This window comes from Haliotis asinina, chromosome 13, assembly GCF_037392515.1.
Source record: "Haliotis asinina isolate JCU_RB_2024 chromosome 13, JCU_Hal_asi_v2, whole genome shotgun sequence".
NCBI lineage: Eukaryota > Metazoa > Mollusca > Gastropoda > Lepetellida > Haliotidae > Haliotis > Haliotis asinina.
In genome coordinates, this window is record NC_090292.1 from 18890780 (window position 1) to 18911939 (window position 21160).

At 40.7% G+C, this 21160-nt stretch overlaps 1 long non-coding RNA gene across 1 annotated transcript; it reads left to right on the top strand.

The window, feature by feature from the left end:
- The first annotated feature begins 12649 nt into the window (after positions 1 to 12649).
- LOC137259303 (uncharacterized) lies at positions 12650 to 19912 on the top strand. Its single transcript, XR_010954706.1, has 2 exons — positions 12650 to 12798; positions 18266 to 19912. It is a non-coding gene; the product is annotated as an uncharacterized lncRNA (long non-coding RNA).
- Positions 19913 to 21160: the final 1248 nt, after the last annotated feature.

A 21160-nucleotide genomic window follows, 5' to 3' on the forward strand; every position in this document is an offset into this window, starting at 1 on the left:
ATAGACACAAGATCTCAGACAAAGCGAAGAGATATCACATTTCAGATCAAATATTTATTCCTAGTTTTTAATTTGTCATGATAAACAAGTATTCGTGTTTGAAGTAGACTGGTATTCACCAGTACACTCACGTCTTTCCTTGATGCTTAAAAGCTTTGTACTGAAAAGTAAAAAAGTGAAAAGTAAGTGATCGTATATTTAAACACAGGTAAAAATGGCTTTCTTGGTGGATAGCGCATTGCATAATCTTTATTTACATCGAATTCTATTTTTAAAATATATCCTTTGAGACTGCACTGTCCTTTAGAACACTTGAGCGCGTGTTGATCGATGTTGAATGATCGGTAATGATGATGTCGTGTGCCGATGACGGACTGTGATGATGTATGAGGTGGAATATAAACACTCCTCCAGTCCCTTATAAACGAATGTCGTTAAAATGTGAACACCACCGTCAATATTTCTTAACCAGAGTAAGAGGCGTTTTTTGCCATCTGAAGTAAACTGGGGTACAAAAGAAACTACACACCTGTTGTTTGGATATTATTTCTTCAGGTATACAAGCACGGAGACAATGTTTGTGACTTGTAAGCCGCAATCAAAACGCTTTTTAAAAAGATGTGTAGTTTCTTTTGTACATCAGTTTACAATCCAGAAGCTTACATACGAAGTGAGATGTATCGAATACTTGGATTTGTCGAACTCCCGTTCCTGTTTTGGTATGGCCGTTCTGATTTTTGTCAATAATTTAGCACGGACGTCTCAAATTAGTGTATTTCAGTGCTTTCCCTATTATAGAACTCGAATATGGGAAAGCACAATTTGGCATAAACGTGAATAGATTATCACTGTGTCGAACACCTGATATTTCTCTGACCCTGAAGGGTTCAGACAAGGAGACAGCCTGTGTGTAAAATGAATTTGTGAAGCATCGAACGGGTACCTTCGGCGTGACCAGCGACCGCACAACCTGTTAGGCCACCCCGTATATGTGTTTTGACTTGTAAGAAATTTGGACAAACAAGATCTATCGAGATTAGGACTAAAGTCGAAACGTGGTCATCATTTCATATTATCTATATATTCCGTTAATATGTTGCTTACACGGTACTAATCAACATTCCATCTGTGTGACAGAGGTCTGTAAACAATCAAATCAAGGCCAGACAATCTAGTGATCGACATCAGTAGTCCCAAATGGGATACGATGACATGCAATAACCAACGTGACTATTCCCCCGATGCCGCCAGTATTGTTGGTGCAGTCAGCCATACCATATGTTGTTTTAACCCGTATGACTAGTGGGACTAAAGAGAGAACAGCCCGACAGTAGCCACGTGCGATACGCACTGGTCGTTTTGGAGAGATTCTAACACACACCTTCACGGTGAATTTAAAGGATATAATGAATCGACCAATTACACGACAACATTGTCGAAAGGCCCAGTCACTTTGAGTGACATGTGGAACCATGTCCTTTCAGCAGTGTAAGCTTCAACATTCCGATATATACAATGGAACCTCCATAATGTGGACATCCTATAATCAGGAATTTACCGTACTTACATATACGCGTACAACAGGCAATAACACACCTTTTTAATCGACAACCGTTGAAAATGTCAGTTAATAACAAAATTATCTATTATACGGTCGATTTCATTGTGAACGCTTTGGATTAAAGGGGTTTCGCTGTAAATGAGTTAAAGCTCGTTACCCACTTAATTATTCAGTCATTACTCCAGCAACTATGCTCCAATATCTTTCTCTGATAGATCGAAATCCGGCATGCATGTGTGGCATACCAACAGCCCTGAATTGACCTGAACTGACCTCGATTCTCACTTGTCAGAGTTGTCAAGATCCGAGTATGCAAATCTACCCGATAACGGCTACCCTAAAGAAACGTACAGATTTTATTGTTCCGAATGTAAGCCGAGGGGCGCGATAATAGAATAAATTACTTGGAAATCGATTTCCCCTGACCTACAGGTGAGTCTCTGTCGAGAGGGAACAGAAATTTGATATCGTTTAAGAGTAAACAGTTGTTAGAAAATATATCTCGTTGGTACGATTGGCGCTTTAAAACAGAATTACTTTCTGTCATTTGTCCTGGTGTACAATTTGAACTGTAAATCGGGCAGAATAAAGTGTAAACGTATCGGAGGAACTATTTTGTCCTGTATCCACGCGATATCGTCTCAGAACAGATAACATACAGATACCTGCCTTGCTAATTAATATATATGCAACATATGTCATATTTGGGATTTCACTTTCTTAGTAAAGTACAAATTCTAGTACTTTTTCGGTTGAGTCCCATTCGGGATTCGAACCTGCACCCTCAGAGTCAGGCACCTAATCGCCAGCACACAAAGTCAGCCGCCTAGCCCGCTCAGCCACCGCGACTTCCACAAGAAATGAAAGTCGGACAACTGTTGGTATAGACTGCGTACTTCGTGTACCCCTCTGATAAGTGTAAATTGGCACGGCTCCCACGGCCGAAAGCTATGATTACACAGTGCCATTTAGAAAGTGGTCAAATGCAACATATGTCATATTTGGGATTTCATTTTCTTAGTAAAGCACAAATTCTAGTACTTTCTAGTACTATATATCCCCCTCCCTCTCCCCCCTTTCTTTAGTAACTCGTGCGTATCCGTGAGACGCTCCTGACGGGATTGATGCATGCAATCGAAGCGCACAATGTCAATCACACAGATTCCACAACTTTCAGAGCATAATAACATCTATATTTTACGCTGAAATGTCTTAATGGTACATAGGACCAGAGGTCTGCTCATGAGGAGTCCGTTTTGCTATGCTGTACTTGTAAAGTTATGTCAAGAATTCGACAATTTTCACTGTTTTTTGTCATTTATCGAACTCTCGACAATGATCATTTCAAATTTACGAATAATATTTTTGAACAATTTATATGTAGACAGTACCTTTAAGCAGTAATGAATATTTGCAAAATTTAGTTTAAAATAGTTACCTGAAGTAAGTGGCGATATTTACACTAGTGAGTCTATAAGTTTGAAAGGCAATATAATTTCAACACATTTGAGGAAAATCGGTCTACTTTCATAAGTAGACACACATATACTGTAAAGCAAAAGCAACGCAAGTTTCGTGTTTATGCCTTCTTTTCAAAAGCTTCGAAAAAACCATAGTTGCGTTTCTTTTGCTCTTCAGTATACTTATATGTATACAGTGACAGTGGAAGCAGTCTAAACCGGCACTCATCGGGACTGAAGAAATAATCCAGTTTAGACAATGTGCCGAATTGTAGAGCTGATGATAAATGTTCAGGCCACAGACGGGACTGAGATTTTATGCCCGTGTTGGCACCTTGCCGGATTGGACAGATGCCGGTTTTGACAGCTTCCATTGTATAAATAAATAGTTCCTTTCAGTGCCTAGACCAGCAGCTCCCAGCACTGTACGTTTAAAATACACGCACAACCACTGACCTTAACGTTCTTGACACACAATCGTCAGCGCCACCTGTTTTCAAAATTTATTGCTAACTGTTATCAGACTTCTATGCGTTTCCAATACACATACACAGACATTTTAAGTAGCAACTTTTCAACTTTCTATACTGAACCGTGACCAGACAGCGAGAGTCGCAATGAGCACACGTCTCCGACAAGAATGTTATCAGCTCCTCGATGGCCCTGGCGACCTTTGCGTCAATAAGCTTACACGTTCCTGCATTGTTTAGTTGTTCTACAGCAATGTTACAGGTGTTCTCGGTGATATTAGTCACTCACTTCGATCACAGTGTATGTCTTCAATGTCTGATAATAGGCAGGGCATGCTGAAACGTCGCCCTTGTTCAGAAGCTGGTGAAGCTGGTAGGGTTGGTATCCCTTTTGAAACGAAGACTTATATGATGACGACGTCGACAGCAATGATGATGATGATGATGGTGGTGGTGGTGGTGGTGTCTTTAACGATACTGGTGATGTTGATGCTTTAATGATGATGATGATGGTGAAGATGATGATGATGATGATAATGATGATGATGACGAAGACAACGACGATGATGAAGGTGGTGCCTATAGTGTTTGTTTAAAACACTATCCGCATGTTCAAAGCATATATCTAGACATAAACTACTTGGCAAAAAGCGTATCCATTTAAAATTTCTTGATTTTTGTCAGCAATAGTCAAACATAGGTATATGCTATCTTTTGCTGTTGGAATAAGATGTTAGACATTAGCGTTTTGTAATATACAGCTACACTGTCGTCACCATCATCCTTTACGCCACAGCAGCAGAACCAGTAATGTCATCATCACCAGTATCATTAACATCAATATCTTCATCTTCATATCTTCATCAACCTCCTACTCCTCATCTGATCTTCATTGTTGTCGTCGTGGATATCATCAGTGACAGTTAAGGAATCAGCATCACCAGTATCGTTAACATCCTCATCTTCTCATCATCATTGTCGTCGTCATCAATAACACATCAGCATCACCAGTATCGTTAACATCCTCATCTTCTCATCATCATTGTCGTCGTCAATAACACATCAGCATCACCAGTATCGTTAACATCCTCATCTTCTCATCATCATTGTCGTCGTCATCAATAACACATCAGCAACACCAGTATCGTTAACATCCTCATCTTCTCATCATCATTGTCGTCGTCATCAATAACACATCAGCAACACCAGTATCGTTAACATCCTCATCTTCTCATCATCATTGTCGTCGTCATCAATAACACATCAGCAACACCAGTATCGTTAACATCCTCATCTTCTCATCATCATTGTCGTCGTCATCAATAACACATCAGCAACACCAGTATCGTTAACATCCTCATCTTCTCATCATCATTGTCGTCGTCATCAATAACACATCAACAACACCAGTATCGTTAACATCCTCATCTTCTCATCATCATTGTCGTCGTCATCAATAACACATCAGCAACACCAGTATCATCGTCGTCGTCGTCATCGTCATCATCATCATCATCATCATCATCATCATCATTGTCTTTGACGTCATTGATGGTACATGTTGATAATTGCTCTTGTTGTCAAGATGGATGTTTTCCTGAAAGCAGGTTAACAAATTGCGAGCACAAAAACTGTGTTTTCATCTTACATCCCGCATAAGACCATTGATATTCAATAAAAAATGAAAAATGTCCTCCCGCCAAGACATGGGATCTATTGATCGAAAACAGGACACAGGGATATTAATCCCCCATAAAACACCCGCCAACGAAAGCAATTTACGCTCAAATCTGGGTTAATTTTCGAGTCCATTATATCCCAAACAATGGAACACCTCATAGCTTATCGTGATCTTACTTCCCTACCGATTCCCGTCTTTCATGACACTCTCCCAAGGGAGCTGATCAATATCGTTTATCTAATCATGATTGATTTCTGGGACAATGCCGTGCATTTTGCAGTCAAAAACAGGATATTGTCGGTCGTGGATAAATGGTGTGAAGGCCTGGTCATTGCTCTAGAATTGCTTTGACTTAATTACAACTGACGAGGTCAGTGCTCTCTGGGGTACAGGTGTGTATAGCAATGATGAAATGCAAACTGAATTAATATCTTTTGTTATCGTTGACGGACAGGTGTATGTTGATGAGGTGGGTTAGCTGGTTTGGGTATCATAATGCCGATTCAAAGCCGAATTTGTCTTATGCCGCACCAGCCTAACAAGTCACTCACTCATCCAACCACGTACCCTCTCATCCATTCTCACACAGCGCAGCTCACTCATTCAAAACTCTAGAAAAAACAAAACAATCGGAAACTCGGTCGTCACATTTTTGTAATTAAGTAATTTTTTGATGTTGCGATTTTGTTGTTATCACTTTATCGTTTTGTATTGTTTTGTTGGGTTTGGGGAATTTTTGTTTGTTGTTTTCTGCTATTGCTGGGGGTTGGGGATGGGGGTAGGAGAGAGGGTCTTTCTGAGCGGTGTATAGGTGTCACATTTACGGCTCTGTGATATTGTCATATTTCTGGGGTTTGCACTGCCCATGTCATCCCTGGTGCTACTAAGCAGCAACTGCGACCTTTTCTCTGGACAGGAAAGTCTGTGGTCAGATAGTTGTTTTCACTCTGGCAAGCTTAGTGAGTTTCCGACCAAGAGAGAGAGAAAATGAGTATGATTTTACGCCGCTGGAGACACCAGAAATTGATCTAACACATTGTACCCATGTGTGGAATCAAACCCGGGTCTTCGGCGTGACGAACGGACACTTTAACCACTGTGCTACTCTACCGCCTCAGTTGCTGTAGAAGATTTTGTGTTATTTACGGTTATTCCCGCCTACCTTCCTGTCTCTTGGATTGTCAATAACAAAACATGACTTCATATTTATATTTATTCTCCTAGAAGAGATGGAAGCTATATATTGCATACATGTCCTTCGATACAGAGAATGTTTTATTGCACAGTGATAGGCAATATATAGACATGTATGCGCGTCTTGAGGAATGTTTTACATATTGTTGAGTTTCTCGCCGCTTTAGCATTATTCCAACGACGGGGGACACCAGGAATGGGCTGCCCACGTTGTACCGTTACAGGCGAACGATTTAACCTGCTGGCTACCCCCATCGCAGCCATATATTATTCATCTTGGTGCTTGAAGGTGAGGAGCCTGTGTTGAACTATGCCTTTGATCCCATCACCTCTACACCCATGGTTCTGGAATACAAAGAAAAATGTCAGCTTGAAAGAACTGTATGCTTACCATTTTTGAAGCTTAGAAGTAAGAAAGGTATGACATTGGACCAGGACGAACAAATTTCTGCTCGGTTTGACAAAATCAAAACGAGGAAATACGATTTATTCAGGCTTCTGAGATTGCAATAATGTGATATTAATAAAAAAACAAACAGCAAATGCGTTGTTACCCCTCTAAGACATCGGAAACCTATGAATCAGTATAGCTTTATAGATATAGGTTCATGTATAGTGATGGCTACGTATCTATTCAGAAAGAGAAGATACTCCCTGCAAGACTCTATGACACGGGCTTCCTTTAGTGACTGTGTCAGTAAGTGAGGTTTCGTGTTGCTTTTGGCAATTTTCCAGCAATATCAAAAGCTTCACACACTGTAACCATGTAGGACATCGAACCTCGGCCATCAATGTGACGAGCGAACGTTTTGTCCACTGAGCTCTACCACTGCCCCGTGCTTACCTTTAGAACCAATATTGAAATTTGGGACATGTATATATCCGCTCAATCCTTTTGTGATAATTTCACAACTTTCATGGTTAATGATCTCAGCGTGTTAGTGTTTGCAAAGGCAGATGCACGCTTCAATGTGCCATGAAACCCATTTATGTCCTCAAACCTGGCTTGACTAGAGATACTGTCTGCACGAGATCAAGTGCTATCTTCAGAAAGTACATGCAGATCTATTCAACTCAGTTTCACTGCTATGTTTCACGGACAGTTGTAAGCCATACATGTAAGTTGCCGTAGTTTGCCGAAAGTATGTCATAAGTCTCTCAGACGATGAAACTGCTAGTCCTACCTTTTACAGAAACATTATCTACATGTGTATATACACAAAGTTGTTGTGTAGTGGGAACACCAGTAGCAGTAGCAGTAGCAGTAGCAGTAGCAGTAGCAGCAGTAGCAGCAGCAGCAGCAGCAGTAGCAGCAGTAGCAGCAGTAGCAGTAGCAGCAGCAGCAGCAGCAGTAGCAGCAGTAGCAGCAGCAGCAGTAGCAGCAGTAGCAGCAGCAGCAGTAGCAGCAGCAGCAGCAGCAGCAGCAGTAGTAGTAGTAGTAAGACTTATTTCTTGGAAAATCTAAACGGGTGTTTCTGGCCGGTATATCTAATATCAAAAGAGACTGTGGTTGTTTATGGACCAAGTAGAGCGTGTCATCCAGCGCGTGGCTGCTATGCAAGTGATGCTGGTTTTTTTTGCTTTTTACCGCGTGTCTCTGGTTGCCATTGTCAATGTCTTACGGAGAAACCTGACAGACTGCTGCGTGATATCTGATTTCTGCGCATGATGGGCACGTCGCCAGCTGATTATATAATGGACGCTTGACGTGCGTCTTGACTGAGGAGAGCTGTTTTTTAAACATGGCTGGAAGAATCTTAGAAATGTAGACAAGCATGACCAGAATATCAGTGACATGACGTGGTACCAGTTGCAGAAATGCTGATATCGATAGTAGTCGCAGCAGTAGTTGCAGCTACACTAGTAGTAATAGTAGTAGTAGTAGTAGTAGAAGTTGTTGTTGTTGTTGTTGTTGTAATAGTAGTAGTACTAGTAGTACTACTTGTAGTAGTAGCAGCAGCAGTAGTAGTAGTAATAGTAGTAGTTGTAGTAGTATATGATGATCTGAAAAGCATGAAGGAAGACGATGTAAATGGTGAGTTCAACACAAGTAGCGGGCTGTGGACGACGAAAACGGGATAGTTGTAAGCAAGCAGTGCAAGCAGTCGAATCCCCCCAAGATGTAATCCCACCCAACCGCCTCAGATGATGTGTCTAAACACATCCACCATGTACATGTACATTCCAGTACAATAAAAGTCAGCTGTGTATGGAATGCAAAAAAAAAAAAAAAAAAACAATTCCACGACAGGCTCGCCGACCCTCGTAGACGTTGTAGCGGGTAGATCTACCCACGTCGTGCACTGTGACTCGCGTCGCTGCCATTGCGGTAGGTGCGGAACGACCAGGTTCGGTTTTGGGGGACGGAGACAGGCCCCGATGGGCTGTTTCTGCTGAGTCCACGGGCTACTTTGTTAAGGTGTTTAAAACGCACGCTCCAGTAATCAAACTACCGTTATATTTTGTGTACGATGGACGAAATGTATTAACCCTTTATCTGCTAGCATGTACTCACACTGAGCATGTTACCTGCGAGATAGCTCTCAACACTAATCTCTTACAGAGGGTAGGGGGATTGGGGGCGTTAGTGACGAATATTGACGAATAACAGGTTGAAATATAAGACAGGCATATAGGACGAACAAAGTTACGGAGACAAGGAATATGTTTTAATTGTGAAAGGCCGCATTAGTGAGTGAGTGTGTTTAGTTTTACGCCGCACTCTGCAATATTTCAGCTGATTTTGGCTGCGGTCTGTAAATGGTCGAGTCTGGACCTGACAATCCAGTGATGAACGGCATGAACATCGATCTCCGCTACTGTGAGCTGATGACGTGTGAGGACGTATTGATTGTTGTACGACTGCCCCTAAACAAAGTCAAGACGTTATGTTACCACGAATTGAAGGCTGTTGTGTGAGTACGTCTTTTTAAGCATTATTCCAGCAATATACTGGCTTGGGATACCAGAAGTTTATGGGGAATAGAACCCGGTCTACGGCGTGGCGAGCGAACGCTTTAACCACTTATCTACCACGCCAAGGGTGGCAGAGAGATGGACTGTTGGGGAATGGTGAATTAACTGGAGAGCGAGAGGGTGATAGACAAAGAGACAGTGCAGGATAAGGAAAGATGAGGGAGGGGCGGAATTACCTACCCTCGGGTTGCAAGAGAGTCTAAAGGTTAAAGCACTCGTCAGGACGAAGGCCCCGACTCAATTCACCATGTGAGTGAGTGAATGTGTGAGTAGTGAGTGAGTGAGTGAGTGAGTATGGTTTCACGCCGTTTTAGCAAAGCCCAAGCAATATTAGAGATGGGGACACCAGAAATGGGCTTCACACTTCACATTGTACCCGTGTGGGGAATCAAATATGTATATGTGAAGCATCAGTCCTTATCAAATAATTACTTGCTGATTTTTGTTTGTTTGGTTGTTTGCGTGTCTGCCTGTGATTGGTTGATTAGTAGTTTGATTGACTGACAGACTTTGATCGACTGATTTTTGGCCCCAAACAGCGTAAAACAATAACCACTCGCACAGTCTGCACTGGGATTCCCTGTCCTTGTCAGGTAAAATTAGGCCGTCTGTAAACGGCTCATGTCAATGTGTTGCTATTAACCAGCCACACCCCCACAGATAAATATACAAAACCCACACAATTACATAAAAGGTAGCATACGCGCGACGCCACACAAGCCGTCGAAATGTTGACAAACCAGTCAATGCCATAATCTGATTAAAGATCCACGAATGTCAAGTTTTTTGGATAAATTGAAAGGCAAATTCCTGGGGCGTATACCAACATACATTATCTGATATTAAACACACATGTTAGTTAATCACCGTCTACCTTAAAAGTGTTAATACTAGAGTCCTTACCCGATAACCCGTATTGCACGCTGAGAAATATTGCCGATGGGCAGGTGCCTTGAGAAATACGATACTCGTCTCCCTCTGTTTGTGCAAGGTGCGTTAGTCCAGGAGACTAGCTGATATATGCATGGACAACGCTGAAATATGCATGCACTACTCTAATATATGCATGGACATGGGATGGTAAGGAATTAGAACATCAGTTTTGATTATTATGCAAAAGCGAGTTTCACGCTTAACAAGGCAAAGCATTTGTATTTGTAAAATGTTCATACCGAATGATTTAACTATACTGGACACAAATAGTTAGGGATATATAATAATGATGTATGTATTCATTAACATTCTGAGAAAATATCAGTCACAAAAATACCAATATCCCTAACTTATTTTGTCCAGTATATTACCTAACATGTAGAGTATACTGGAGTGATCAGAAATACAAATTTGACAAAGTGATATTAGTTGTGCTTGAAAACTGGGTCGAGAGTAGGTAAGTCATAGGAAAACGCATCACTGCCCATAGATATTTAATCAGTGTTTGGAAATATATATCAGTCTGTAAAAATTTCATCAAAGCTTTGAACATTAAATTAAAGTGGGACTGTTTGGCAAATGCCTTAGTGGGGTGTTATGGTCAAAGAAATACACATGACGCCTGCAGCGTAAGACAGAAATAGTTGGTGTAGTAGTTACGGTGTTTACTCGGTATGCAGCCTGACTGGTTCGACTCCAAGTGTGGGTATAGTGAGATCTGGTTAATACGACTGGAATATTGCCAAGGACGTGGTAAAAGCAAACTGACTCAGTACTAAACATTTGATAAAATCACTGTGGTCTGTTTCTAGCCGTAGTTTGAATACCAGATGGGTGTTTTACTGTTATGTGTGTCGGTTTATTGGATATGAAACGTTTTCCATGAATTTTCATGACTGATGTGCATGTCCATGGAATGATATTGTATCACTCACTCACTCACTCACTCTCATCATCAGAACACGTCACTGTCTACACCTAATATTAGAAACGATGTCCATTTTTCAGACGTAATTACAGGTCACCCTTGTCTTCCATAGATGAAAGAAATTACTCTGTATTATATTCACTTCACCTGTAAATATTCACTTCAACTATAAACATTCACTTCACCTTTAAAATATTCACTTCAGCTATAAACATTCACTTCACCGGTAAATATTCACTTCAACTGTAAACATTCACTTCACCTTTAAATATTCACTTCAGCTATAAACATTCACTTCACCGGTAGATGTTCACTTCAACTGTAATCATTCACTTCACCTGTAAATATTCACTTCAGCTATAAACATTCACTTCACCTGTAAATATTCACTTCAACTGTAATCATTCACTTCACATGTAAATATTCACTTCAGCTATAAACATTCACTTCACCTGTAAACATTCACTTCACCTGTAAATATTCACTTCAACTGTAATCATTCACTTCACCTGTAAATATTCACTTCAGCTATAAACATTCACTTCACCGGTAAATATTCACTTCACCTGTAAATATTCACTTCAGCTATAAACATTCACTTCACCGGTAGATGTTCACTTCAACTGTAATCATTCACTTCACCTGTAAATATTCACTTCAGCTATAAACATTCACTTCACCTGTAAACATTCACTTCACCGGTAAATATTCACTTCAACTGTAATCATTCACTTCACCTGTAAATATTCACTTCAGCTATAAACATTCACTTCACCTGTAAACATTCACTTTACCTGTAAACATTCACTTCAACTGTAATCATTCACTTCACCTGTAAATATTCACTTCAGCTATAAACATTCACTTCACCGGTAAATATTCACTTCACCAACACATATTCACTTCAGGTTTGAATACAACTGATAATGGTATCTCATTAGCATAAAATTCAGTCATCCTGATTAGCACAAGACACTTGTTATGGGCGTGCAACTTCGATATTACGTATCATTATACAAGGGTCTTGCACTACCCTACCAACTTCTAAATGCCTATCAAACATCTGGTCACGCTTAACGTTCTAATGTATAAAATGAACATCAAATATAATTAGTTCTAAAGTTTATCATAGCATTTATGATGAACCGAATGTAAACTCAAGTCAATCCTCAGATCTTTTTAAACACCCATGTACATTTCACACAAACAGCTCACCCGTGTTCGTTTCATAACATGCCGATCGGTTTACATTAAACCTTCACGCTATCAATACACAGACATACCCAGTCACTCGTGCATATGACAAGTATGTGTTGTACATTTCAATCATTCAAATGTCTGTTTCGCACGTATATACAATCAACATCGATTTTGCCACCACGCGCAAACCTCCGCTACCCTAATACAATCAGGCTGCTTTGAGCGCTTGACGAGAGTCGTGTTGGGACAAGCTTCTTCAAGGTAAGGGTATATAAGGAACTGTCGTTACTAAGCGATCACACTCACAATACCTTCTTGGACGGCTCTTCGAGAGTGCTGAAGACCCTGCAACGCCCCTCTCCCTTTGGGGGTAGGGTATTGTACACAGTGGACAGGTAAGCCTTGTGCGTTAGACAGCTGTGAGCTGAATGGGGTTTGTTAAGGGGACACGGGAATAAACGGGCTGGTTAACGTGTGACAGATACAAATTTCAGTGCTGTTTAAATAGGATTCCTGTGCGTTTATAGATATCTGTATACGTTGAATCACTCGTATTTTGTTATTTAAAAAATGTGTTTTTCTCACTTTTCTTTATGTTTTAGTAATTCAGGTCGACTTGAACTAAAGATTAATATTGTGAGACATTTGTATGTGAGCACGATTTAGAATTATGATCCATACTTTGACAAGCCCTGGGGAAAGGACGCCAGCGGTATGACTTCAACGAATCAATGTAATATAATGTAATATAATGCAATATCATTGCATGTCATCTGTTATCAGTATATTCAGTGATATTGCTATACCCCATGTTTAATTGAATCGTCCAACCGGCACAGCCGTCACGCGTTGTACATACCCAGCTTTGACAGCAATTACTCCACATGTAATTGCTTGTTATTTTACACTTGAATAACCCTTTGAAAGTTTTTTTTAAAATGATATCATTAACGACAAACATTACCAAACAAACGCGTATATTGCACACCGCAAACGATCACAATCGTCTATACTTTTAAACACAAACTCAGAAATAAGAGTATTTAATTTAAAGTGGCAGTTATATTTTTTCTCGGTTTGAGGGCCAATTGAATGAGTTAAATGCATTTTAATTTAAGGGTGTGATTATGCGTTTTGCAAAACATCAGTGATTTACGTCGAGTAAGTGGTACTAAATGTTTTGCATTGTCACCGCGACTGCAGAATGTTGTAATTAAATATCCACTAAACTTTATATCTTTCTGTTTGAAAACAAGGCCATTCTCAATATCTACGAGGCGTGATGTTGTCACAGTACACGAGTCAGTGTACGTGACGTTGTTCAATCTCACCCCTTGTCACATCGATATAGCTTCTGTTCAGGTAGTTAAAGCGGGTGACTGTTTTCCACCAGCAAACACCTCCGTTAATTATCTCATAATAATTTATATCTATTTGTTCAAAAGTCGTGAGCCCATACATGAACGAGGCTCTTTCTCGGAACGGACCATACTCTTGCCTTTGAAGGCAAGAAGGTTTGCCTATGCACTCTGTGTAGTCTTATAACACGTTCTTATAACTTGGCTCACGTTCCGCCCAGCTAGTACAATATATAAGGCTCGTTAATCTTCAAGTCAGCCATGTGTGTTTAGTTTTAGTCGTTTCTAAGCAACCAGACTTGTCCCGCTGCAATGACCAGATTGTCTCCCTTGAACATGCAAGTCTGAGACGACAATGGCTGGCTGCAGAAATGGTCGTGTTTTACTTTCCCCTTCTGGGTTCCTTAGCAACCATCGACGTTTTGGACTTTAGTTTCTTTGACATAAATAGCTTTGTTTAGTTTCTCTTTGTAGGAGCATGTCTGACTGTGGGGTCGATAAGAAAGTTTATTGTAGTCGGAGAAGATTGTTGACTAAGTGCTTGGTTAGACCCTTCCGTACAGTACTTGTTGGCTGTGGCTTAAAGGAAGGGATTTAAACACAACGAAAACGTGATGTGACAGTTTTCTCATCATTCAGCTGATTAAAAATCGATAATTGCATGTAAAGTCACCTCGTCAAAATCTGAATCTCTTTCATATAATAACATGTGATGGTCAATGTCTCCTATCTCTAACTTCAATTTTATTCATGAGCGAAAATACGTTTCGTTCCTTTTAGGAAACAATAATCAGAGTGAGTGGGTTTAGTTTGACGCCGCACTCAGCAATAATCCAGCTATATGACATAGGTCTGTAAATAATCAGGTCTCAAACAGATAATCCAATGATCAACAGCTTGAGCATCTGCGCAACTGGGAACCTATGACATGTGTCAATCACGTCAGTGAGCCTGACACCCGACCCCGTTAGTCGCCCTTTACAACAGGCATTGACTACAGAGGGCTAATTTTCTACCTGGACCTTTACATGTCAGGAATCAATAAAATGCATTGCTAGTGCAGCCCCACTGCGACTGGCGGGGTGGATGTGGGTGGGTGGGGGTTTTGGAGTCGAATCATTGTTGATTGAAAGTTTTGGGCTCGGTACCATTAATTTGGTGGCGCATTAATTTCAAGATTTACCGTATCCACACAGTCAGCAATTTAATTTCCTGAGAGACACGGCGCATTGATATAGACTCAGTGAACCTATTTTAAACATCGTTGTTAAAAAATGAACAAGATAAGAAGAAAGTATTTCAATTAGGTCATAAAAAGAGCATTGAATGGATACTCGCGTCACAGAGAAAATAAAAGGTTTATACCCCTAGCAACTTGGGTGAATCACGAGCACAATAACCTTTCTTATCCTTATTAAACTGAAGTATTTCTCATCCATCCAAATCAAAATAGTATTTATCCTTTCAGAAATGTAACAGCGATTGTAGATTTTGATCGCCATTGTGACTTCCAGCGAGATTCGAAAAGCAATCGTTCTTGAACTATGGTGTGGTCTAGCTCGGGAAGGTTCAGGGACCTTGAATGGATATTTAGAGGACTACCTGGACTGCAGGTATGTGCCTGTGATATATAGCTTTATTATGTCTTTATCGAAATTTAATAACCTATTGGTAATCAATCGTCCCAATACAGGCATTGTTGGTTTTACCGTTCAGTTCTAGGGTACACTGCGCGAGGCACGTTTGTGCTTGATGACAAAATTTGGAAGGTTAATAGTGAAGGTCAAGGAGTTTATAGTTGTACCTCTGATCGTATGTGATTCATGACCCTAGTATGTGAAATACGGGTGTACCGAACACGTTTATAACGAACTGACTGATGTAACGAAGTCTTTTGGCCCTGGATATGTTGTCTTACCTGTTCTTCAAACTGTCACATCGACATATCAGGATTAGTGCCCAGAGTGAATTTTCTGAATACAGGTATGGGTTGACTGGACGCCCTGTGTGACCTGATTGTGGGGTTTGTGTTTGCACTATCAACCACTCGTTTGTTGGAATGTACAAGAGACCATGACGTCGCATAATATTACGTTTGTTTTGTCTACAAAAAGAGATGACGTTGTATAAAATGCCGTTAAATGCAGTGAAAACGATATCAACAAAATCATTGTATAAGGCAAAATACAAACTGAACTTAAAATGTTCTCTTAAACATATTCAGTGTGAGTTAGTGAGTTTATGTTTACACTGCCTCCAGCAGTATTCCAGTAACACGACGACGGGGGACACCAGAAATTGGGCACACACACTGTACCCAAGTTGGGAATTGAACCTGTGTCTTGAGCGTGACGGGTGAACGTTTAACCACCACCCTACCCGCCCGCCCAAGATACACAGAGAACGTCTGATTGGAATATCACACATGACGACTGCGCCTCTCTGTTGTGGGTACACCAGACACTTTGTCGCATTTGGAGAGTTACATACCAGTCTCTTTCCTCGTGACAGCGAAACAAGCGTTGACTTTTCCATACTTACATACATCCAGCTTACATTTACTTTACAAACAGTAAACACAGTATCCCAGTCAAGGAGATGTATGGTAGAACACGAATCACGGCCGCACGAACTGCCTACTGAAACCAGTTTACATGACACGAGAGTAGGCAAGAGCAGGAGAGGGGATTCTTGTGTATTTCAAAGTATACAAAACTTCGACAGGTTGTCAATTTCGAGGCGAAACGTGTCGAGGAATTGAGCCCTTTCTCTCCTCTCGGGCCTCGCCCTGCACGACCCTCCCGTTCAGAATTATGGCATGTGAGTGTGTCAGTTCGTCTTGTCATTACCCACAGCTGACAATTGTTCTTTGACACATTAGATATGTGTCATTTGACATTCCCACAGATATGCTACTCGAGAAACGTTAACGACAGCCGAATGTTTTCGTAGTCATGCCCGATTGTCTATATTAATATGAAAGGTTAGGTCCTTAACTATTTTTGAGCTGTATACCAGATACAGTCACTTTGAGAGCATAAACGGAATCAAAACACATTTCGATGAAGAATGCAGTTTATCCTAATACATCATATGCCTTTAACAAATGTTTCGTGAATGTCTTGATGAAAAATAAAACAACAAATGTTCCTTTGTTTTGAAACCTAGCAGGCAAATTCTTACTGTGACTCAGCGTTCAAAACGCCCCTCGTATTGGCACCCTTAAATCACTCCCACCTTAGCGACCCTTTAAGAACGGTGTTAGGCACCCACCCGAGAACCTCTATCTGCTAAAGGGGTTTACACGGCTGGGTGAACTGGTCGACGGGTACAGAGATGCTTGACGGGTATATATTTCGCGGTTATTTATATTCCAGGTAGCGTTGGTGGCATAACGGTAGCCACACAACTGTTATAGTACTCCGCGATAGAGGGGCGTGATTACTCGCCCGCAGCACGAGAGATGAGGGTTATAAAGGGATGCGATGGGCTTGTGCATTAGTCTGGGACGATGGTTGACATAAGATTGGTCTGTCTTTGCTGGAGTTTATGTCTGTGAGTATTGTACGATTTCATGTTACTTAGGTATTATTTTTGTTAGGCAGCGAAATATACGATATAGAAATTCTAAGATTTTACACAATCTCATTACTTCATAATGTGTTGTTTGAAGTATATCCTGTTATATATCATTCTACATCGTAATTATACATTTCGCAGTGTGTGGTCAAGGATATCTTGACTAAAATTGGACGTGCTCGTCGACCTTAATATGATGCTTAGCTGGGGCAAGCATTTAAAACCTACTGGCCCCAAACGAGGGTTATAACTTACCGTAGTGCGTGTCATTTGTTCTGCTGAGCGGTGATCCCTATGGGAAACAAACATACACTTACTTTTTATTAAATCATTGGGTCTTTGTGTAGTTGTCGGTTCTACCGTCAGAGCAGGACACCTTTTAACCAACATCTGGTGTCATCACTGATGTCACGGGGATCGTTTCACCCATAATTGTGACGACGATTTTGACTCATGGTCCAGCGAAATGTTTTTCGATAGATATACACTGTGTGTCTCTTGTATGGGTTGTAATTGAAGTGTTCGGAATGAGGTTTGTGTTAAAGACTGAGGTTGAGGTTATCATCCGGAGTCGACCTGTGTAGTTGCAGTTGACGTACAGAGGTTTGAATACAGCTGGGGGTTGAGGTTTACATGTGGATGCATGCAGCAAATGAGGTTCAGATCTGGAACTGAGGTATGGGCAGGGGTTGGGGTTGAGGTTGATGGTTGGGTTTGGGGTTGAGGTTGGGAGCTCAGATTACATTTAATATTGCATTTTGCCTCGATTGATGCTGTATTCCGCAGGGGTATGATACCTTTCTGTAAACGACAAGGGAGTAACCATGAGAAGGGTTTTTTTATTGATAGTAGCATTGGTGTTTCCGACCAGTATGAATTATGTTCTTGATAGTTCTGACTGTTAAATTTCCTCTTTTATTTTCAGACTCGAAGGAGAGTCCACGTCCATGATGGTGGTGGGTGTCACGTGACCATGTAGGTCACCCCCAAACGTCCATCAAGCTACACAACTGCCAAACATCAACGACGATCACGTGCATGGTGACGTCTTTTCATCTCATAGCTGAATGTCTCAACGTCTCCTAGTCGTTATGGCAACGGCGACGCCTCCATCGTATCAACGAAGTCAACATGTCACCGACTCCTGTCACTCGAAGTCATAGATCATAAGGTCGTCGCACAACCTGAACCCATTCCTGCCATTCGATGTCATGCCATCACTTTGAAGTCAGAGGTCAAGGTCCACCAAATGACCTTGACATATTCCTGCTCTCCGTTGTTTCAGAACTTTAAGGTGTCTCTTGTGAAAGCTAACGACGACTATTAATCAATGGTCACGATCAAGGTCAAGGTCATCGATGAAGGTCATAAGGTCATGAGTTTAAAGGTCACAATCTGAGAACTTTAGGTGACATGAAAGTGAAAACCTTTGACGACCTCTTTACAGTATTATGAAACGGGAGAACAGGTGTCATCATCACGTCATCAAATTTACACTAAGCTGATCATCCTTTTAAACTCACAGCGCAGATATAGATCTTACAAACTCTTCAAACTGAAATGGAATTACTTGCTGACTTAATACAGTGTATGAAATAAGATCCGGCCGACCGCTCGACACGGTCTAGATTTCTGACGGACGGTCTAAATGTACAAGAAGCGATCCCGATGGTCTGGTGAAAAATAGACGTCCCATACACCTGATCAAATTCACCATATCTTGGTGTCTGGTCAGATTAAATTCCATTTGGGCTGGTAATATTTTGAAGTTACCAGTCCTGGTGTCTGGTTGGATTTCTGGCATATTTCATACAATGCATAATACGTTTCACTTCAAGCATATCTCTTTACTGTTACACCCTAACTGCTGAATGTCATTCAGAACGTGTCAATTTCATACAGATACTTGTCCATTTCACAGTATTGTAAACCGAACCAGTATTTACAACAGCGGTTAAGTATTCACATCTTGTTGGACTCAATTTCACCTATCATACAGTCACCGTGTACATGATCTGACATATATCTACTAACATTATGTCTACTAACATATGAGGGCCGTTCCATTGGTCCAATTCCTTATCCAACCCGTCCAAAACTGTACATAAATGAATATATTCACATATTTATTTTAGGTGCAGATGAATACGTCATCATATGATCCGAAGTACTGAAATCCAACCTACTATGGAACTCTAGAGCTATCTGCTTAAGAAAAGTACATGCAGAATATCGGTTACAAACTTTCATTTTTTTTAAATAAAACTATTTTATTTTCGATTTTAATTTAATTGCAAAGAAAACATGGGTAATATGTGGTCGCAGTTTCTCGTATCACTTGATCAAGGCGTATAATCTGTACAGAGAGTTGTGTACATATGCTTTGTAAATATGCTTATAAATTAATATATATTTTTGTACGTTATTTTGTTTATGAAATCTGTGAGTTATTTATAGCTTTTGGCTGTATGTGGAAAGGTTCGTCATTGATACTCTCCGCTGTCATATATGCTGTTGTCTGTGATATTTGTAAAATATGTATTTTATTAATAAAAGTGTGAATAGATAGAAAGATCCATATTTGTTCGAATATTTCAAGAAACCTGTGACAGTGTACGGAACGGGCTGAGATTTGGATATGCTGGGGAGACTGGATTTTGTTTTAATCCGCATTTAGCAATATACCAGCAGTAACAGGGCGGGGTTACACCAGAAATGGGCTTCACACATTGTACCCATGTTGTACCCATAGGTTGCCTCACTGCCCCTGATGCCTTGACCGGATGCGTTCATGTTTGAAGGACCGGCCATAGCAAGAGACGGATTTTCCCTCATGAAGTGATTTGGGAAAAGTCGTTGTCTCCCCCAACGCCCAAACTTCCACTAAGGTTGCACTTTCTGGCTTAACAGAAGGTACACGGAGAGGGAATCGAACCCCGACCTACAAAGTGATGCGATAGAGATCTGTATGATGTCTAGTAATGAAACATCATTCGCTGTTTTGGTGCCATGCTTTCAGCATCATCAAACATCGCTGTTATTCAATCTGATATTATACCACGACAATATTTCAAAACCAAATCCTCAAAACCCAAATGCCATTTATAAATATCAGCATGATGGTGCAGGGGAGCATTCGAGGGTATTTTATAAACATTCGCTCGTCTCTTCGAAAGCCCTGGTTCGATTCACCACATTGGCAAAATGAACGAAGCCCTGGTGTCCTCCGTCATGATATTGCTGCAATATTTGTATTAGCAATGTCAAACAGTACTGACTTCCTCGTTGATTTATTCATTGATGTACACACAGACACACGAGCACACACATGGCGCACTGTGAACAGAAAGTGAATTTTGATATATGGACAGCAACGGTGGTTTGTCGTTTATAATATCAAAGATTTCGACTTGGTATAGTTTTCTTGGCCTGTTAGCATATTTAAAAAGATTAAATTATTTCAAAGAAACTTTTCCTAAAGTTCGTCTTTTCTGGTTCCAGAATACCGACAAAAAACCCCACACACATCCACAATCTTCAAGTCATGAAAACAAATCTGAAAACGTGGGTTACCAAATATGTTCACAGCTGATGAAATGATAGTGTGTTAATTGCATATCAATGTACATTTCAGTGAAAGCGGGCTTTGTTGACTGTATCTACTACCAATCAGAGCTGTGTAATTAGGAGCCTAATACTCATTCACTGCGTAGAGTTACCCAAGTCAAGGGTATATAGATGTTGTAGATAGTACATTTCACCGACGCCGGGGGCACTTCCCACGCAGCGTTCACACACGAACGTGTCGATTTCAGCTGTG